This window comes from Peromyscus californicus, unplaced genomic scaffold (genome assembly GCF_007827085.1).
Source record: "Peromyscus californicus insignis strain IS unplaced genomic scaffold, ASM782708v3 Scaffold_6__1_contigs__length_162567912, whole genome shotgun sequence".
Classification (NCBI taxonomy): Eukaryota; Metazoa; Chordata; class Mammalia; order Rodentia; family Cricetidae; genus Peromyscus; species Peromyscus californicus.
In genome coordinates this window covers 13,701,482-13,722,934 of record NW_026294584.1, presented here as the reverse complement: position 1 = coordinate 13,722,934, position 21,453 = coordinate 13,701,482, and the positions used below count along the sequence as shown (strand labels likewise).

The 21,453-nt window shown below is 41.9% G+C and overlaps 1 pseudogene; it reads left to right on the top strand.

Moving 5' to 3' along the window:
- Window positions 1-18,347: 18,347 nt before the first annotated feature.
- On the top strand, window positions 18,348-19,347 carry LOC128099368 (endoplasmic reticulum resident protein 44-like; annotated as a pseudogene).
- Window positions 19,348-21,453: the final 2,106 nt, after the last annotated feature.

Below are 21,453 nucleotides of genomic sequence, written 5' to 3'. Positions count from 1 at the left end.
CCATGCGGCCTCCCTGCCCCCTTCAGATGACAAGGTACTATCAAAGGGAAATGACTTTTTTTTTTTTACACACACTTACTCTTAGATTACTTCAAATGTCTTTTAAAATTATACTAAAGATGCCTTTTCACATGGTATGTAAATGACTGTTACAGGTTTCCAAGGTGGACTTGAACAGATGGCCTTACACTTCCAAAACATTTATATTCCAGTTGTTTTTGTACGTTTCTGCATACAAGTTGAACACTTGTGCTTCCCATACAGTCTAAGAATTGGCACAGGTTTTAGAGAATGGAGTAGAACATGAACCAGGAAGCCGGGCTCTGCCCAAGATGAAAGCCGTGACTCCCCTGCACCCCATGTCCGAGGGCAGGGAGGTGTGAGGATACTGCCACTCGCACGCGCAGCCTGGATGGCATGTCTCCAAGCTCTTATTCTCCTGAGTGCATTGACACGTATGAATATTTTTTAACAAAAGTGTGTCTGTGTGTGTGTGTGGGGGGGTCCCCTTTTACCTCTCAGCCTGCGTGTCACCAGAGGGCACACAGGCGGAAGGGCAACAGAAAGCTTTGTATGCAGCCCCTGAGCAGGGACCAGACAGCCTTGCTGGAGACCACTTTCAGTGAAACAGTTCAACTTTATTCCAGAGCATAAGGAATATATAGGATTGGGGAGCCGGATGACACACTCTAATTTGCATTAAGTGGTATCATCTAGCTGGATTAGTAGAAGTGAAAGGACCAAGCAGATGCCATAACAGGCTGCTCAGTCTTCTCTCAGAGATCAGGCCTCAATTTCAGTTTCCTGAGACTTGAGCAAGCAGTTTCTGGGAGGGCCATGAACAAAAGACATAGTCCTTGCAGTAGCTCCCTTTCTGCACGTACTCTGACTGCTCAAAGTTCAGCCAGATGTTTACTCTCTGGGGCCCCTCACCAACTTAGAGTTATGTGCAGTACGTGCTTGGCCAGCCAGCCCCCATGGTGGCTCAAGGACAAAGCCTGGGACTTGTGCTGGACTGCCCCCAAAGTAATAAATTGTAACCACCAACCAGTAAATTCAAAGGTTACATACCCTCACCCAATTAAAAGAGAACAGAGATAAAAATAAACCAATCCAAGTTGCACCCGTGCAAAACTCCCCCAACCCCCCTGAAGGGCTTGTGGATTTTGCCTTTAAAAAGCTAGCCACACAAAGAAAAAGCAAGTTCCTCCTGGCCTCATGGTTACTACGAGTGAGTGCTTTGGATCGAGCTTCCCTGCCCGCGGCTTGTAAACTAACAGAAATAAACCATGCTATTGCATTCTGTACCTAAGGTCTGTGGTGGAATCTTTGGGGTCACAATCTGGGCATAACAGAAGCGTGGCCCTGCGTGGGCTACCTAGTGAGTTTGAGGTCACAACCTGACTACAGCGGGAGGCCTTGACACACAACAAAAGAGCTGGAGAAATTAATGAGTCCGCAGTGAGGAGCACTTGTTGCTCTTGCAGTGGACCCAAGTTTGGTTCCCAGCACCCACACAATGACCCACAAAGGTCTGTAACTTCAGTTCTAGGGGATCCCACGCCCTCTTCTGGCCTCCCCAGGTACTGCACTTACAGGATGCACATACAAACATGAAGGCAAATGCTAACACAAAATAAAGATTAAAAAATGAGCCAGGCGGTGGTGGCGCACGCCTTAATCCCAGCCCTCGGGAGGGAGAGGCAAGTGGATCTCAGTCAGTTCAAGGCCAGCCTGGTCTACAGAGTGTGTTCCAGGACAGCCAGGACTGTTACACAGAGAAACCCTGTCTCCAAAAACAAAAAAGTAAAAAAGAAGAAACTCTACCTAAAAATGGTGGCGCACGCCTTTAATCCCAGCACTCAGGAGGCAGAGCCAGGCGGATCTCTGTGAGTTCGAGGCCAGCCTGGACTACCAAGTGAGTTCCAGGAAAGGCGCAAAGCTACACAGAGAAACCCTGTCTCGAAAAACCAAAAAAAAATAAAAAATAAAATAAAAAATAAAAATAAATAAATAAACAAATAAATTTAAAAAAAAACAACCAGACAACAACAAAAAAAAAAAAAAGAAGAAGAAGAAGCATGGCCCTAACAAATTGGCTAGAGCACGTGCCTAATTACCTACCATGTGGGTCATCGGTGGAAGAGCATTTGCAGGGAACTGTGTCAAGGGTCACCCTTGAGATAAGTTAGGCATCCTGGGCCTAGGGGCATCCTCCAAATAAGGATAGGGAGAGCAGGAAGCTTTTGCTGGGGGGCCGGTGTGTGTGTGTGTGTGTGTGTGTGTGTGTGTGTGTGTGTGTGTAGCCCTCCATGTTGCTGGCCTTAGAGAAAGCTGCCAGGCTATGGTAGACTGAAACCCCTGACCAGCCAGCAATGCCTTCCAACACAAAAGTTTCACATAAGCTAGTCTTCCCCTCTGTTCTCTTCAAAGCTTTTTGAGCCCGGGGCTCAGCTGCCTGGACAGGAACAGGCCTCTCCAACAGGCTTTTGGCTTTTCCAGGCACCTGGAGGCATCAGGATGCGCAGTCAGAAAAAGGCAGGTCAGGATAAGCACTGTTCTCTTGGCTCTGCAGGGCAGATCACCTGGAACTGCATTAATTCTTTTTTTTTTTTTTTTTTTTTTTTTTGGTTTTTCGAGACAGGGTTTCTCTGTGTAGCTTTGCGCCTGTCCTGGAACTCACTTGGTAGCCCAGGCTGGCCTCGAACTCACAGAGATCCGCCTGGCTCTGCCTCCCGAGTGCTGGGATTAAAGGCGTGCGCCACCACCGCCCGGCGCATTAATTCTTTATAGAAATGTGAACACTGAATCTATTTAAAAATAATAATAAAAACATTTTTTAATTAAAAAAATGAAGTGGGGAAAACACAAAAAAACAAATTATATGTATACAATTTGGAAGGGAGTGAAATAACAGTGTTCATCTTTTCTTCTAGGGTTCCTTTATTTCTATCTTTTTGGCTTGGTTGGCTGAATTGTATAGAGAAGATCTGAGATGGTCCTCTGTTATAATCAAAGTAAGGTTTTATAGAGGGACCAGAAATTACTAACCCCTTAAGCAACCCTGAATATGCTACTGGAAATTTCTCTACCAGCTGTCAAGGCAGAACCCCTTGTGTCCCCTGAAGGCGCTGCCAGCCCAAGGCACCCGCCAGCTTCAGCCATCAGTGTTTGGCACTAGATTACCTGACAGCCACCAAGGCTTAGCAGCCGGAGACCAGGATGATACTAAGTTTTTACCTGTGATAGCAAGAGGGGGTGGCTCCCTTCTCCTTCTGGAGGAGGACTAGCTATCCCCATCCTGAGCAAAGGCTCAGGATCCACGTATGAGAACCTACTCTCGTCCCAACACTTCCAGCCATCCCCAAGCCTCATGTTGGTGCCACATAAGAAAATCTTCCCCATACCTCTCGATAGCCCAGTCAGTGGTCAGATTTTGAGGAGGATCCAACAGGAGATGTAACTGTGAGGTCTACTATCTTGGTTGTACCAGTTTGTGGCTTCACATCGTATTCAAATAGCAAACAAAAAGAAAATAAACACAAAGCTTATTTGTCATCATAAAAATAAAGCAAAGAAATTAAAATATTTATTGACAGACCAGGAAAAAAAAGAAAATAAATGAAATGAAGATGAGAGAAAGACATTCGCAGACCAGCAAAAGCTGAAAGAATAAATTTTTACAAGATATATCCTACAGGAAATGGGAACAGGAACCTCACTAGCCATACTGGGCAGAGAAGCAGGTAGGCTAGCTGCAGATCTTCGCCTCTCTCTGCAAATCTTCACCTCTCTCTGCTCTCCTCCAAATCCAGTGGCCCAGGCTCACCCCCAGCTCTGTAGCACACCACCTGCTGAGGCCTCCCCTTCCTCTCTGCCCCTATCTCCAGGGGATCATGCAGATCTTCCCTCCAATCTTCCTCTCCAATCATGCCATTGTCCCAGGCCATAACTCCAGCAGGAATTCCCAGGGACCTGCCAGCTCAGTCTGCCACAGAAGCAAGCAGGCCAGTGAGCAGGTAGACAAGCTTCAGATCCCCACTCTCCCTCCTGTCCTCCAGATCCGGTTCTCTAGTCTCATGTCCAGTTCTGTAACAGTCACCTGTTGTGGCTTTACCTCGCACTCAGCCCCAACCCCAGGGGACTAAGCAGATCCTAGTGAACACCCTGCTTTCCTACCTCCTGTGGACACCTTAACCACCCACCTCTGCCTTCTAACCCATCCCCATTCCTAAGTGTCAGCTCCCAATTCCAAGAAGAACATTCAAGTCAGAAGCCCCTGTGGCCATGTCCCAAAACAATTTGTCAGAATCCCAAAACAATTCCCTCCCTGGCAACAAACAGCTATCACATCCTCCCAAGAACCAGAGAAGGTGACATTAACCAAGGTCCATACCAAACTCCCACCCTACAAAGACAAAACAAGATAACAGCATCAAGAGGTTGAATCATCCCAAACCCAGAAGCCAGTGTAAAAACACATTCAATAACAGCCAGAACAAGATGTCTCCACTAGAGCCCAGCAACCCTACTAGAGTAGGCGAGACGCAACACAGCTGAAACACAAGACAAGGACCTTAAAACAGACTTTATGAATATGATGGAGGTCCTTAAAGAGGAAATGAATCAATATCGTAAAGAAATCTATAAAAATGCATACAATCAGTGGAAGGAATCAAACAATTCAAGACCTGAAAATGGAAATCAAATCAATAAAGAAAACTCCAATTCAGGGACAACTGGAAAGGCTATATTTAGGAACTCACACAGGAACTGCAGAGGCAATCCTCACCAACAGAATACAAGAGATGAGAGAAGCTCAGACCCTGAAGACAAGAAAGAAGTAATAGATACCTTGGTCAAAAATATATGTTAAATCTGAAAAAATCTGGGTACAAAACATCTAGGAAATCTGGAACACTATGAAAAGATGAAATCTAAGAATTATAGGAATAAAGGAAGGAGAAGAATTCCAGGTCAAAATCACAGGAAATATTTTCCACAAAATCAAGAAGAAACTTTCCCTATCATCTTGATAGACGCCTATCAAGGTACAAGAAGAATACAGAACACCAAATAGACTGGACCAAAAAGGAAATCCCCCTTGACATATATTAATTAAAGCATAAATGTACAGAACAAAGAAAGGACACAGAAAGTTGCAAGAGAAGAACACCAAATAAAGTACAAAGACAGACCTTTTAGAGTAACACTTGACATCACAATGGAGACTCTAAAAGCTGGAAGGTCTGGACAGATATTCTAAAAACTCAAAGAGAACATAATTGTAGTTCAGACTACCATACCTAGAAAAGTTTTCATGTGCAATAGATGGAAAAAATTCCATGATAAACCAAATTCAAGCTGTAACTATCTACAACCAGGCAATACTGAACGTTCTCAGAGGATAACTTCAACTTAAAGAAGCTAACCACACCTAATAAATAATCCTACACCAACAAATCAGAAATAGGGAAACATCCACACACTCAAACACTTCCCACAACTAAAAATGAACAGGAGTCAACAAACACTGTTCACTGCTATCTCTCAACCCCAATGTCCTCAATTCCTCAATAAAAAAACACAGACTACCAAACTAGTTAAGAAACAGGACCCATCCTTCTACTGTATCTAAGAATCACACCTTAACTTCAAGGATAGACATCACCTCAGAGAAAATGGATGGAAAATGATATTCTACAATATTATGGGACCTCAAAGGAAAACTGGTGTAGCCATTCTAATAACTGACTAAGGAGACTTCACACCAGAGCTCATCAGAAGAGACAGGGAAGGACACTGCATACTCAAAGGGAAACTCCTCCAAGATGACATTTCACTTCCTAACACCTAAGCACCAAAAACAAGGGCACCAACTTAATGAGAGAAATACTAATCCAGCTAAAGTAACATTTGACCTTCATACACTACTAGTGGGATACTTCAATACTCCACTAGCTTGGGGGTGTGGTGGGGGTGGAGACAAAAGTCAACCTGGAGCCTGCCCAGAGCCTGGTGGTGAATTGGAAAGGAGAGAGAAGTGGAAACATGTGCTGGATGTATCTGAGGACAGTGAGGAACTGACTGACATGGATGGCCTGCTTGCCACCCGGGCTCATGGCGATGTCCAGTGGGTAAGGTCAATATTGTCAAACATGTTGAAAACAACAACAACAACAACTTGAACTTAACAGAGTCTGAGCAATGATCTGTTCACAGATTGGGCAAAAGTCAGAGCTGGTCCTGGATCCTGGCCTGGAGTGAGCAGGAACAACATCTGGGAATGCAAAGGAAAGTGGGGTTTGGAGGCCGGCATCCTGGACCCTGGGGCCTCAGCTGGACCAGCTGGACTCCACCTGCTGTTCATCACAATGTACCCTAGTGGCTTCTGTCAGGTTCTGGAGTATTAGGCTGAGGCACCCAAACATTTGGCAAGAATGTCCACATAAAACCTGAGAGAGCTTAAAAAAACGAGTCTATGCATACAAAAACAGAGTCAAACTCAGCTTCTTGGTAACTGCTTTTTCTCCATTGGTCTTTTTTTGCTGGTGACTAGCAGAGGCACAGCTCCTTTAAGAGACAGTTTCTTGACTCAGCATTAGCAGCAAAAACCAAAATCCAAGGGCTGTTTTACAAGGCCCTGCTGCCAAACACTTACATGGTGTTTATGAGCAGCTAGTGGCACACTATTCGGTGGCAACATGGACCTAAAACCTCCCCAGAGTTGGGGGTAATACATGTGGCTCCCACTAGTACTTCTGCCTTGAAGCTAGATTCCCAGGAACCAAGCAATGGGGTGGACCCAGCTGCTTTAATTCTAACCAAGCCTGTTTAGCAGATTAAATGCTCACATGATCAGAAAAAGATGAAGATATACAGTAAAGGCAGATTCAGACAAACCAAACAAAAAAATCCTCTAAGTAGGTTACAGTGTGTTTAAAAATATACCTAGGCTTGGGAAAGTAAAGAGAGGGTATAGATAGTCATAAAAAAGAAATATATAGTTTTAAAATAATAAAGTCCTTTAAAAGGGAGCAAAGTAATATTTTAAAAAGTCACCTAAAGATGGAAAATGTGCAGAGAGTCTGGATACTGTATGTTATTGCATTGTCTTTGAATTGTTTGACTGCGGATGAAGGAGCAACAGCTGCTAAGAGACATTTGATTATAAATGTTGCTGGACTAATCCAACCTATATATTGAGAAAATGCCTTGACTTCAAAATTTAAGTCAAAAGGTATGTTACTTTGGAGAAGAGGTTATGCTTTTATTTCCTGTTGTGAGGCTCTGGAGTCATTCTGAGTTAAGAAGAATCAGTTTTGATCAAGGAAGACCCCCTGAAACATCTCCCATGGGAACAGATGGCTCAGATGAGCCAACATTTCAGAGCACCTCTGTTGTAGTTTCCTCTGAGTTCTGCATCCAGAACAGCTTCAAGGCTGCTGGCTGAGATGATCCAGCCTCACAGACAACTCCAGTCAGGACTTTACCATAATCCTAAATTTTCTCAGGGTCTCCCAAAGATTACCAGCACCCCCAATCAATAGGAAGTAGTCTAGAGAACTATGCCCACATTCCAAACAAACTACGGATATTTATCATTATTTTAGGGAGATTGGTTACAAGTTGTTATGGATAATGGTGAGGAAAAAAAGCTAAACAAAGGAGATTAGATTCAGGGATCTTGTTCTGAAAAGAAAAAGGGGGGATATAGAAATGATAGAATAAAAGGATAGATTATTGAATCTACTTTAATAAAAAAACCAACTTTTATTTTTATATATTTTATATTGGTATAGATTTTGGTTTATTGATACAAATTTAAAGTTATTTTTGTTATACTGTATATATATTTCTACTCTTGTTTAAGGTATTGTGTTTATGCAGCACATTTAAAATGTAATGTATAATTAAACAGATTAATAATTAGTCATCTATAATAACAAACTTATAGTCATGTTAGGTATGTTAGAGATATATTTTAGATAGATAGACAATCTTCCAACACTTCAAAGACCTACAGTATATGGCCACCTGTGGGGCGTTTACCCAACCACCCCCACAGTTCCCCAGAGTTTTCTTGAGTGCAAGCAGCAGGAAATATTAGATAGAAGGATTTATTGCGGAGAATATCGCGGAGATAAACAGATAGAAAATAAAGGATAGCCTCGAGAGGGCCTGGAACCTATTCCAACGGGCCCCAACTGTCTCTGCCCCAGGGTTTTTATAGAGACGCCAAGGGGTGGAGCAAAAGACCTCCTCCCCCAGCACAACCAAGTGCAGACCATCCCAGACACCTGCACTCAGGCCCGTGGCCCTAATCATCCTCTATGCGGATATGCTGGGTAAAGCCACGAGGAACCCGAGAATGGGCTCCCACAGCCACCCACTGAAACAAGGACACTTGACACAGTTTGGGAGAGAATAAATGTGGACCAAGCTGGGAGGTAAGTGAAGCCATGACGCCCTTTGTGATTCTCAGAATGAAGTGAAGTGAGGCCTCTGTGACCTCACAGGTAAATCCCTACCACAGTAACATCAGTGTTCTTTGCCTGAGGGCAACACAGAAGACACCAAAGAGGGCTGGGATTCGAAGCAGGTCCGAATGTCTGGGTAAGTTTGGGCTGTTTTCTGGATGGACATTACCTGAAATTCATCCCATGAATGACTCACTCAGTGAGAGGCACTTCTTTATAGGGACCTTAAGTGAGGAGACTGAAATAGCAAGGTACTTGAAGTGGCTCTGCTGAGGAGCCGAGGAGAGTTCATCCTAAGAAGACTAGAAAGAGCAGGGATCAGATGTCTCATAGTAGTGGAGCTGGTTTCTCAAGACCACAGGGAGAGAAACCCCTCATCTTACCATGGAGAGAGGCCTTGGACAACCTCCCATTTTTATGGGACAGAATGCTTAGCCTGGTGTGGAAAAATATGGTTGTTCTTCATGATACACTCAGATGCAGAGGAAAAAGCTGGATAGAGGTGTGGTCAGGACTCTGTTACCTCATAGCTCATTGCTATGGTAAAGGCTGTGGTGTTGATGTTAGGGAATTCAGTGTCTACTGGGGTGGACTGGGATCCAGAAGGAATTGCAGGTAGGCAGTGAAGTTTCGGCTATGTGGAGAAATACATGCAGGATACCTGGGATGAAGGTCTAATTAAACCTCAGTGTATTATACTGGGAAGTCTGGGATGATAAAGGATGTGAGGCACAATGTTGTCTTTTAGATGCCCTTTAACAGGACCTGTGCTATAGCAGTAGAAATAATTGCAGTAAGTATTGTTGGTATGTGTACCGAGGAACTTGCCAAACAAGCATTCAGAGAGATGACACCCACAACTCACCAGAGAATGAAGTCAAGGGATGACCACATCCACATTGTAACTCGGACTGGTCCAGGATGAAGCCTATAGTTGTGCCCTAAGCCCTGGTCAACTGTCAGCTATGGCAGCCCATAGTGTCCAGAGCAAGTAGGAAATGCTTCACAGACTCTGAAGGGGTTCTGAAGGGACTTCGCTTCTTCACGGCAGTAGTCTTATCTTTTCCACCTATGGGTTATGCCCAGAATGACTGAAGTTAAGGACACAATATGAAACAGAACTCAAGCCATCTTCCTATCTCTGCATACTATCTACATTTAAATTTAAATGGCATGTATTTTACCATGCATGATCTGGAGAAATTATATAATATATATATATATATATATATATATATATATATATATATATGTGTGTGTGTGTGTGTGTGTGTGTGTGTGTGTGTGTGTGTGTGTGTGTGTACGCCTTCAGGTACTATAAGCATGCAAGTAGGTATAGGGGCAAAGCCCTGAATGATGGTGACTGGAACTCAATGCAGTTATTGAGGTATTCCTTATCTAACACAACAGGAATCCTGGTAAGAATCCAAAAGAGCAGTGAAAACAAGTATGTCTGCTGAGTGGCATGCCGTACTAAACCTCCAGGACAGGACACTATACACATGTCAGGAGGAGACACAACAGGTAGAAAAGGTCTGTGGCAGGGGCCTGTGTTGATGGTCCCTTTGGGGGAGGGGGCCAGGTTGTCACAGAGTCAATAACACAGACTCTAGGAGAATGTCAAAACAACAAGCTCAGTTTATTCAGGAAGAGGCAAGCCTTGTATACCCTCCTCCCCACCCTGGAGGAAGGTCTGATGATTATGCATCTACTGGTGTGACATGGCTGCCTCTCATTGGTCCTGTTCATCTCCAGATCAAGTCTCAGCGGCTGTTGCTAAGGCCCTTAGGCAGACCCAGGTTGGCTCTCAGAAAGTATCTTTTTGACTGGTCATCCCACAAAGGTCCAGTAAGGACCTGGTCTAAGACTCAAGGTTAGAACCTACAGAAGGTTAAAGAACAACAACTTTCAGCAACAACGTGTGACAATCCCTCAGGGCCACATGTAGCACATGGAAGGTAGGAAGTGTTTCACTGGGACCTTCTCTTGGGCTTCTCAAGACAAGAACCTTCCTGAAAACAGCTATCTTTATTCAGCTCTTCCCTACTCTGCCATAGACAGTGATGTTGCACACTCTCCACATCGGCATTATATACTGTACTTTTATTTATGAAACTTGTGTTAATATGTCTGTGGATGAATCTCTGCATACATGTGCATGTGTGAGGGGATCCTGTCTGTTGGTTACTTCTACTAATTTCCATCTGTATTTGTGAGAAAAGGTGACAGCAGCTGAGGCAGAGCCAGCACTTGTCTCCTCAGGACTTGTGGTTCCAAGCTCTATTGTTATTCGATTCTCCAGTGAGTGACATTCCCAGAAGTCATCAACTGCCATGGCAGGGCCAGGTTAGGAAACTTCATGACATCCTGCTTTCTGAGCAATCCTTAATGGTGGTGAAGGGACAGGTTCATGGCCAAATTTATCAATCAGCTTGATACCCAGGATCCTGCAGATAGCACACTCTCAGTTTTATGATGAGAGAAACTTGCTGATAACCAGAGCATCAGAAATGATGGACCATGACTTACACTTTGTACACTGAGGCTGAGTATGACTCATCCCCACTGGACTTGATCTCCCGAGATGTGAAGTTCCCTCGAGGAGAAGGAGAACTGAATCTGAGCTTCTTCCCATGAAATAGTCATAAAAGAAGCCTTCAGATACTTCCTATATGTACTAGCCCAAAAGACAGTTGTGTAATCGAAAGGTTTCACTAGTCCCACCAGGCCCCCACAGTCCCTTGACCCACCTATACAATAATCACTCTGAAGCTTATATTAATTATAACTGCTTGGCCATTAGCTCAGGCTTATTATTGACTAGCTCTTATACTTAAATTAACCCATAATTCTTATCTATGTTTAGCCACATAGCTTGGTACCTTTTTTCAGTTCTGCCTTGTCATTTTGCTTCCTCTGTGTCTAGCTGGTGACTCCTGACTCAGCCCTTCCTCTTCCCAGAATTCTCCTCATCTGCTTGCCCTGCCTATACTTCTTGCCTGGCTACTGGCCAATCAGCATTTTATTTATCAACCAAGCAGAGCAACACATATTCACAGCATACAGAATGACATCCCACAGCACAGTTGTGTGCAACAAGAAGGGCTTTCCTAACTGTCTTTCTTCACTACAGATTTCATTGTTCTATCTGTATAATTTGTATCATCTTGATGGTGGAGAATAGATGTCTGTGCCTGTGCATGTTTCCCTGAGCACAGGTCAATGACATGCCAGAAAAGAACACCAGTATTTTCCTCTGTAATCATCCACAAGTCTATTTTTGATGGTCTGTCTTTCTCTCTTCTTTCTTCCTTTCTTTCTTCCTTCCTTTCTTTCTTTCTTTCTTTCTTTCTTTCTTTCTTTCTTTCTTTCTTTCTTTCTTTCTTCCTTCCTTTCTTTCTCTTTCTCTCTCTCTTTCTCTCTCTTTCTTTCTTTCTTTCTTTCTTTCTTTCTTTCTTTCTTTCTTTCTTTCTTTCTTTCTTTCTTTCTTTCTTTCTTTCTTGCTGAAATACTGACCAGATATGAACACTAATGTAAAAGCTCAATTTTCACCAAGAAGCCGGAGCCAAACTTAAATTCAAGGGTTGTGGGCCACATCCTCTCTTCATCAAATGCAGGAGATACACTCAACTTAGAGGACTCGGGACCACAAAACATGGCTTTTATTAAATAAGACACTAGAGAAACAATCTAGGCAGATTTGGCATGATAGGTGTATGGACCACACCCAGGAGCCATTGTGTGCCCAGCTGTCTTCAAGAGATCCAGGACAAATGATCTTGTGTGGGTTAGCCAACACCACAGACTCTGAGGGACCTAGAACCACCACAATGACCAGAGTTGGTAGTCTGGTATGTGACATCACCCTCACAAATGTCCAGACTGCGGTCCAAATCCTCATGTCCTGATATCTCAGGTTTCTCTGCCTCTCATTGTTGACTTTGGCCCTCAAGTTGACCTGATTAGAAACATCAAGTAACCCATTGGATTACAATGTCATGAACCAGGAGTACAGACACAACTTTAATAAAAATGTGTAATGGAAATCCCGGAACTTCCTCCTCTGAAGGCATGTTTGTTGGCATGTTCAAAGCCTAGACATGCATTCCTAGACTTCCTTAAACCCTCACAGGGGCCTACCTAGAAGAAGCCAGAATTGTAACCTGATTTCTACAGATCTCATATAATACAGATGTAAAGTCTTGCAGTCATCAGTCTTATTGTGCATGTCTTGCTCTAACATTGTTAATAAAACATTTAATAAATACAAGGTTTATCTACTACCATTGTTTATCCTGAAATGTTTATTATGGCCCTTTCCCTATATTTCTAACACTGAACTACTTAAGAACAGGCTGTGATGGTTACACAGAAACAGGAAGTATAGATATCTTCAAGTATATGGCACATGTCTGTATGCTCTGACATCCTCCTGAAGATCAGTGCATTTCTGTCCATAGTTTGTATCTTTGCCATTTGTTGGAGTCTCTTAAAAAATAAAATAAAATAAAGAGCTAGTGAAAGGCACTAAGTAGGCAGGAGTCCTCACTTAGTCTTAAAACCACTGGGAAAAAATTTACAATTTGGAGGGACAGTTCCCAACCCCATCCAGTGAGAAAATCATATTAGCACCAGTTTTAGAGAGTTGCTGATGAAGGGCTGGGAGGCAGAGGAGTAAGGGGAGGCTCAGTGTGGATCACAGGGCACCAGGCATCTGGAAATGGTCTTCCAGTGAGACTCCACATGAGGATGAATGGAGCGTCACTGTTATTCTATGCATGGTGCCACAACAGAGTCAGGGACAGAGTCATGTCAGCGGAAGAGTAAAATGTGCTGTGCTCCTGTTGGGGGAACTAGAGGCTGATGGGTTGCAACTCTGCTCTTGCCCCTGCTGATCCTGGGAAATATGGGTTGCAGATTTGTTGGTGTGTATGTTTTGATCATTGATTTTATCTTCTTCGAAGAAATACCTATCCTTGTTCTTTGACCATATTTAATTAGGTTATTGTTATTTTTTTATTGTAATAGTTCCTTCCCTATTCCAAATATTGATTTTTTTAATCTGATAAACACCTTCTACATATCTTCTGCCATTCCACAAAGGGTGGATTTCACTCTGCTGACTGTCATACTCATACTGGTCCCAGCAAGGGGGAGTGATGACTAGTTTTAACAGATAGATCCCATCTAGTTGTTGTGGACTCTTTCACTCTGGTAACTAAAGCACCCATCTGTTTTCTCATTTTGCACACCTCAAGTTTATGCCGAGAAAGTTTGTTGGAGACATTTCAAAGGTTGTTCACGTACATGTGCATAGATAGCTGTGGTACAAATGGAAAAGAATAGAACTGTGAGAGACCCTGCTTCCTTTTAGGACTCCTAGAAATGGCTAATGGTACAACCCTGTTCAATTACTTAATTTTCTAAGGTTTATATGTAAAACCAGTGGGTGGCTTCATAATTACAGACTAAATCATTGTTTTTTATTAAAAGGAGAATTTGTGAAAGTTTGGTGTGGTGTAAAACTACTGGGTAGGCAATTGTGGTCAGGAATTGATATGTTGATATTGATATGGAAACAGGTCAAAAGGTGAGGGTGTGTCTGTGGGTGTAGATATGTGTGGGTGTCAGTCCACTTATGTAATAATTAAAACATGGTATATTTAATAATATGGCAGTGATAACTAGTGTGTAGAAAATCACATAATTCAATATTCTACAGCTATCAAATGGTGTGTTCTAAATATATTTAAGAAAGAAAGCCAGACCTGATGATGCAACTCCTCAGAGGTCTGAGGCAGGAGGATTGCAAGTTCAAGCCCTATCTGAGCTACACAGTAAGTTCACAGCCAGCCCAGGGAATTAGTGAGACTACATCTCAAAATAAAAAGGGAAAGAGCTTGGTGCATACCTCAGCAGCACAGGGTCTGTTTAGCAAGCATGAGAGGCCCCCGGCTCTATCTCCAGCACTGCAAAAAAGGGAAGGAAGAAAGAAAATGGCAGTTGATATAATAGATAGACTAAAGTACAAACAGCGTGTCCATATAAGTTTTTATTTGCACTGTGAAGCTGAAATAAATCTGTCCAAACAGCCTCCATAACTGAATAATAAAGCACACTCCAAAGCAACCACTGTACATACAGAACTATGTCCCATCTTATCACATGTTTACAGCTGTGCAGCTTATCCAATCAAGGTTGCTGACTGATCAGGCCATATCCACATAAAGGAAATGCTGACACAATCAGCGAGGTCATTTCTGCATGGTACTTACTTTTCTCCTGCTAAAGCGCTGGTATGTAGTGAGGTGGGGCCTTCTGAATGGTCTTTGTCTGGAAAATTGCCCCATGCAAGAACATTTTCTATTCGTTAACTTTGTTCCATTTATCTGGCCTAAGCTTTCCCTTTAACAATAGAAAGCAGCAGAGGACAGAAATCAAAATAATAATAATGATTTTCTCTGGATAATAGGTGATTTTTCTTTTTACTTATATCTTACAAATTTAATAGGCTTTAAATTTTTAAGCTTACTTATAGTTTAAAATAAGCTATAGCATGTTACAGATTTATATTTTAACCAAATAACTTCTAGCAACTGTAAGTGGTCTTTTGCACACTCTGGTTAGCAGTTTAACTGGGGCATGATGGTGATTTTAGATTGCAAGGGCATTTCAAAAAAGGGCTGAAGCATAAAGGTCCTGCATCACAGAAGCACTGAAGGGACACCCTAAGGCCCTGTGGCAGCTGGCTCCAGAAAACAGCAAGAGTAAGTGAGAGCCCATAAAATAATTGTTTTGCTTTGTTTTGTTTTGTTTTGCCTAAATGTCTTGAAATTCTGTTACATGGAAACCTCATATCCAGATGTGGTTTTCTAAGTTCTTTAGTGTGAGCAACACACTGCTCCCCTTTAGGCTATAGCAAGTGGTGTGCAAAAGCAAGCTGGAGAGGAAAGGGTTTATTTCAGCTTACAGTTGTAGTTCATCATGAAGCGAAGATAGGGCAGGAGCTGAAGCAGAGGCCATGGAGGGGTGCTGCTTACTGCCTTGTTTGTCATGACTTGCTCAGCCTGCTTTCTTATAGAACCCAGGACCACCTGCCTAGGGGTGGCACCACCCATAGGGAACTGAGCTTCCCCCCGCCAATTGTTAATCAAGAAAAATTTCCCCATAGATTTGCCTGCAGGATATCTGATGGAGACCTTTTCTCAATTGAAGTTCCTCCTCCAAGATAACTCTAGCTTGTTTCAAGTTAACAAAAAAAATATAAACCAAGAAACACATACACATGATTGTTTTGCCTTCATAAAGCATGTTGTCATAATTCAAGCTGCAATAAAATACCATAAGTCAAGTAGCTTATAGGCAACGTAAATGTATTTCGAAAGGTCGAAAGGCTGAGAAGTCCATTATTAAAATAGATTGTGTGTCTAGTAAGGGCCTACTCATCATTTTTGTTAATAGTATCTTCTAGCTACATCCTCCTACAATGGAGGAGTAGACTGTTCTCTGAGGGGTGTGTGTGTGTGTGTGTGTGTGTGTGTGTGTGTGTGTGTGTGTGTGTGTATGTGTGTGTGTGTGTGTGTGTGTATGTGTGTGTGTGTTTACATGTGTGCATGGGCTATATAAGCCAGAGTTTAATGTTGGATATCTTCCTCTCTCACTCTTGTTTTAGTTAGGGTTTCCTTTGTTGTGGTAAAATACCATGACCAAAAGTAACTTGGGAATAAAGAGTTTATTTCAGTGTACACTTCTATACCATAGTCTGACATCTAAGGAAGTCAGGCAGGAACTCAAGGCAGGAACCTGGAAACAGAGACAGGAACTGATGCAGATGCCATGGGGGAACACTGCTTACTGCCTTTCCTCTCGTGGTTTGCTCAGCCTTCTATCACCCAGAACTATCAGCCCAGAGGCAGTAGCACCCATAGTGACCTGGGCCCTCCTATACCAATCATCAATCAAGAAAATGCACCACAGACTTGCCCAAGGGCCAATCTGGAGGGGCGATTTTCTTCATTGAGGTTTCCTCTTCCAAATGACTCTAGCGTGTGTCAAACTGACATAAAAGTAGCCAGCGCAGCTCTCAAAGCATTTCCTCTCAAATCAGGAACAAGAGAAGGATGCCCACTCTTCCCCCTCCTGTTTAGTGTAGTATTTGAAGTCTTTGCTAGATGAAGTAAGACAAGTAAAGAAGATAAAGGAAATACAAATAGAAAAGGGTGAAGTCAAAGTATCCTTGTGATTCTATACATAAAAGACCTTGTGGTGATTTGAATGAGAATGGACCCCATAGACTCATATATTTGTATGCTTAGTCTCCAGTTGATGGACTGTTTGGGGAGGATTAGGAGGTGTGACCCTGTTGGAGTAGGTGTGCTCCTGTTGGAAGAAGTGTGCCACTGGAGGTGGGCTTTGAGGTTCAAAAGCCTATATTAGGCAGAGTCTATCTATCTATCTACCTATCTATCTATCTATCTGTCTATCTATCTATCTATCTATCTATCCATTCATCCATCTATATATCATCTATTCATCTATTTATCTATCTCTGTCTGCTGTCTACAGGTCAGGATGTAAATCTCTCAGCTATTTCTCTAGCACTATGCCTGCCTTCATGCTACCAAATTCCCCATCATGATGATAATGGACTAAATCTTTGAAACTGCAAGCAAGCCTCTAATTAAACGCTTTCTTCTATAAGAGTTACCTTGATCGTGGTGTCTCTTCACAGTAATAGAACAGTAATGAAGACGAACCCTAAAGACAGAAAACTTCTATAGCAGATAAATACATTCAGCAAAGTAGCAGAATCAGTAGCTTCTCCATATACAAACACCAAAACACACAGAGAACGCAATCGTAAACAATACCATTCTCAATAGTCTCAAAGACACATTGGAATAAATTCTTTATTAATGACTGATGTGATAGGGTACACACCACTGTGAAAAATTTACACAATGAAAACTTAAAAACACTGAACAAAGAAATTGATGAAGATTTCCAGAAGATGGAAAGTTCCCATGCTCATGGATTGCAGAATTATTATTGTGAAAATGGCCATTCAGTCAAAGCAACCTATAGATTCAACACAATCTCTATCAAAATAGTACATAACAGATATCAAATACACAATTTAGAAATAAATAACATTACTTTTACTGTCAATTTCATATAGTTAAATGACTTTTACATAATATGTTTATTGCAAGGTTTTTTTTTAATCTATAGATACCCTGTACACGGTATTTAATCAGGATTTGCCTGTGGAGTCAGATCCCAATCCACCAACACTTTCCCATTAAATGTTTTGGGAAATTAATCTGATAAATGATTTACTCTTAAACTATTTCTCACCTTCAGAAAGTGATTTCATTAAACCAAAGCTTATTTCTGCCTTAATTCTACTTATGGTGACAGTGTTCTCTAGCATTTTCAAGGATTAGATGATTATGTGACTCTGTATTATTCCTACAAAAATCCCACAACTCATTAAATTTAGCTTCATATTTTAAACCTAAAATCAAATGACACTTTTTCATAGTGATAGGGTGAAATTAGTTTTTTCACAAAACCAAGTCAAGGCTTTAATTAATTGAGACAATTCTAGAAGAATAAAATTCTGGAAGAATATTTCATTTGTTTGTGCAACGTATACTAGAATGGCTGAAGGCATATAATTTAAACTTTAATGTACCCTATCAACATTTTCTCCAATGTTTCCACAATAAAGCTGTCTTTCATTGATAGTGGGAATAGATTTTCATAGTGTGTTCCTACCATTCAAAGTTCAAGCTACTAACAGTGTGTGATGATCTCAGAGTTGGGAATTAATATCCAATAGCACATAGTGGCATTCCAGCCAGAATGCATCCAGTTAACAAGGAGCCATCCGGTATGTTTAAGGAAGAATATTAAGATAAAAATCAAGCGGTGTTTGCCAGAGTTGACTGTGGCCAGCACCCTGATGTAGCTTGGAGATTCAGGGTAAACCAAGCCTCAAACTGTTTTTAAATGAAATGATGATGAAGAGAGAATGCCTAGCCAGAAAGCAGTGAAAGCTGCAGCAGTTCACGTCAAGGAACAGAAAAGAGAACTTTAAGAACTTCGAAATTTAGAAGACACCTCTGCTCTCAATCACGGTAAGGGAAACTGTCGGAGACTTTGAGCAAAAGCATTCAGACAATTACAGAGGTTTAGAAAGGGTGGCCACTAGGCCTTCCTTTCTGTGTTTGGAGGTATTTCAAAACCAGAAGGATACAGTACAAACAACATAATGTACAAACCATCAGGGCGTTCTGTTGCAGATGAGATGTACGCCGGATCTCTGACAAATTTTGACCTAAATAACAACTGGATTTAAGATGAATGTACCCTCCTCATCTGAGAAATAACATCTGAAAACAGAGAGCTGTCGAAGGGACTACCTGTTCAGAGGTTCTTCCTCTTCCCCCTTGAAATTAGGTACAAAAAGTTTAGAAATATTTCATACTGAAGTAGCCCAGCAGCTAATAAGTGGGAAGAATCACAATAAACTTTTCACATGAAAACTGTGACAAATTTGGACATCCTCTTCTGCATATACAGAAACTCATTGCATTGCTTTGTCATGGCCAATGACAGCATTGGGCATATGTGTGTTTTGGGAGACTTTAAAGTGGTTTTAATTCCTGGAGATCTCAGGCAACTGGAATGGCTCACATTCTGGGGAACCGCACAGAGGAATCCATCATGCACCTGACCCCACTGATACAGCGCCAGAAGAGCGAGACCCAGGTGGAGCAAGGAGCCTTCCAGAAAGCTCCTTCCAAAAATGAACACTCAGCAAATACAGCGCAGCTTATTGAGAGACCAAGATGAGCTTTAAGAACTTGAAAAACAAATTGAATTCAAGCCTTTCAAACAGCAACAATGGTTTATATGATAGAAATGGTTAATTTATATTGTCATAATTCCATTCATATCTTTACTTGAATAAACTAACAGAAGGCTGGGGTTTTAAAAATTAACTTACAATATTGATCCGATATTAACCACAAGCTGGCAAAATCTCTGAGATTTGGCTCCCAGCAGCCAGTGTGAGTCAGCTTTCATCACCTCCACGGCAATGCCCAGCTCGGCAGTCTTCAGGAGGTTTTTTAAAAAGAGGTATTAATTCAAAAGGTGTATCTAATATTGATGCATTTGTGAGTGAGTGAGTGAGTGTGTGTGTGTGTGTGTGTGTGTGTGTGTGTGTGAGAGAGAGAGAGAGAGAGAGAGAGAGAGAGAGAGAGAGAGAGAGAGAGAGAGAGAGAGGAGAGAGAGAGAGGAGATACTGTTTCTGCTAGCAGAATCTGGTTATCTTGGCTAAGATCTTTCTTTTTGTCCCTGAAGCAAGTGTGTTTCCTAAAAACCTCACTGGCTGCTCTGGGAAGTCTGAGCGTGGTTATGGTTAGTTACTGATTGCCCAGGATCCAGGGGAAAACAGTTCATTGGCTGTTAAGGTTCAGACCACTCGAGTCTGCAGTTTGGTCAACCAGCAGGGACACATTCCTCGTCTTCCTGTAAGACCTCACTCACTGCAAGATGCAGGTAAGTGAAAAACAGGAACTGGACATTAGATAGTTTCATACAACTCATGTTTCTAATTCTACTATCAGTATGAAAAAGTCCTTAGCACTTGTGATCCTACTGACTACTCTTTCTCAGGCTAAAAGTGTCTGCAAAGTTTACTTCTATACAGTATTTTCTGAGTGCTCTAGAAGGTGGCTAAAAATTAAAGTGTAAAGCCTAAAATTAATAGTTATAGTGAAGAAAATGAAAATGAAAAAAATGTATTCTCAACTTTGGAATTTCCACTGAGAAAAATAGGAAAAGCTCAAAGAATCTTGAGCTGTGTAGCTCATCAGTTTCCAAGGAATTCAGTTTTCTCTTTTCACTTGAAAGTTGCCTTTTCATTTTAAAAGACAGAAACAGTACGGGGTCCTCCATAAACTAATAGTTCCAGCAAGTTTAATAAAGCAGGTACTAGTTAAAGTTGATGTGTCTAGCTCTTCTGGTAATATGTTTTAGATAGAGACAGACCCATTCTTTATAGAATCTTACTATCTGACAGTTTATTTTTCATGTATAATAATCAAGTATACATGTAGCATTCAACTTTACCTTAACTGAAGCTTTGCTTGCCAAAATAGTAATGTCATCATTTCTGGATCAGGGTTAATCAACTAAGGTTCCTTGCCCAGCTTTAAGGAAAACAGGCAAGGACTTCTGGGAAATTTTTATATAAACTAAGAAATACCATTTTTTTTTTTAACTGCTGAGAATGGAAACCGGTGCTTCACACATGGTAGGCAAGCATTCTACTGTCTAAGAAGTATCTCATTCTTACTTTAAAAACCTCTCATTGCTCGGCCCCACACAGCGTTACGTGTGTGTGTGTGTGTGTGTGTGTGTGTGTGTGTGATATCAGAGCTGACCACTTGCTATTGGATGACTTGATTGCTTCGCTCTTCCCTGGGGAAGACTTTCTCCCACTCTCAGGGTTCCTCAGTTGCCTGTAGTTCTTTGTCTAGGGCCGGGGTCTCATGAGATACCCCCTTCCATGTTAGCATGTCTATCGGTGTGTTGTTATTGCTCAGGTCTTGCTTAAGCAGTCATGTTCCTGAGACTTCAAGAGTATAGCTTCTCTGACATTTCTAGGAGACACAGTCTCACAGCACACCTCCTGTTCCTTTGGCTCTTACAATTTTTCTGTCCCCACTTCTGCAATGATTCCTGAACCGAGCAGGCTGTATTTATATATTTAGCAGAAAGTGTGTGTGTGGGATTCACGTGAAAGGGTGTTTGTACCACAGTCTATGTAGGGCAGTCAAGGCACAACTTTGTTGAGTTCTTTTTATCTTTGTATGGGTTCCATAAATTGAACTCAGATCAACAGTCTTGACCAGCAAACACCTTCACCTCCTGAACCATCTCCCTGGCCCATTCCCCA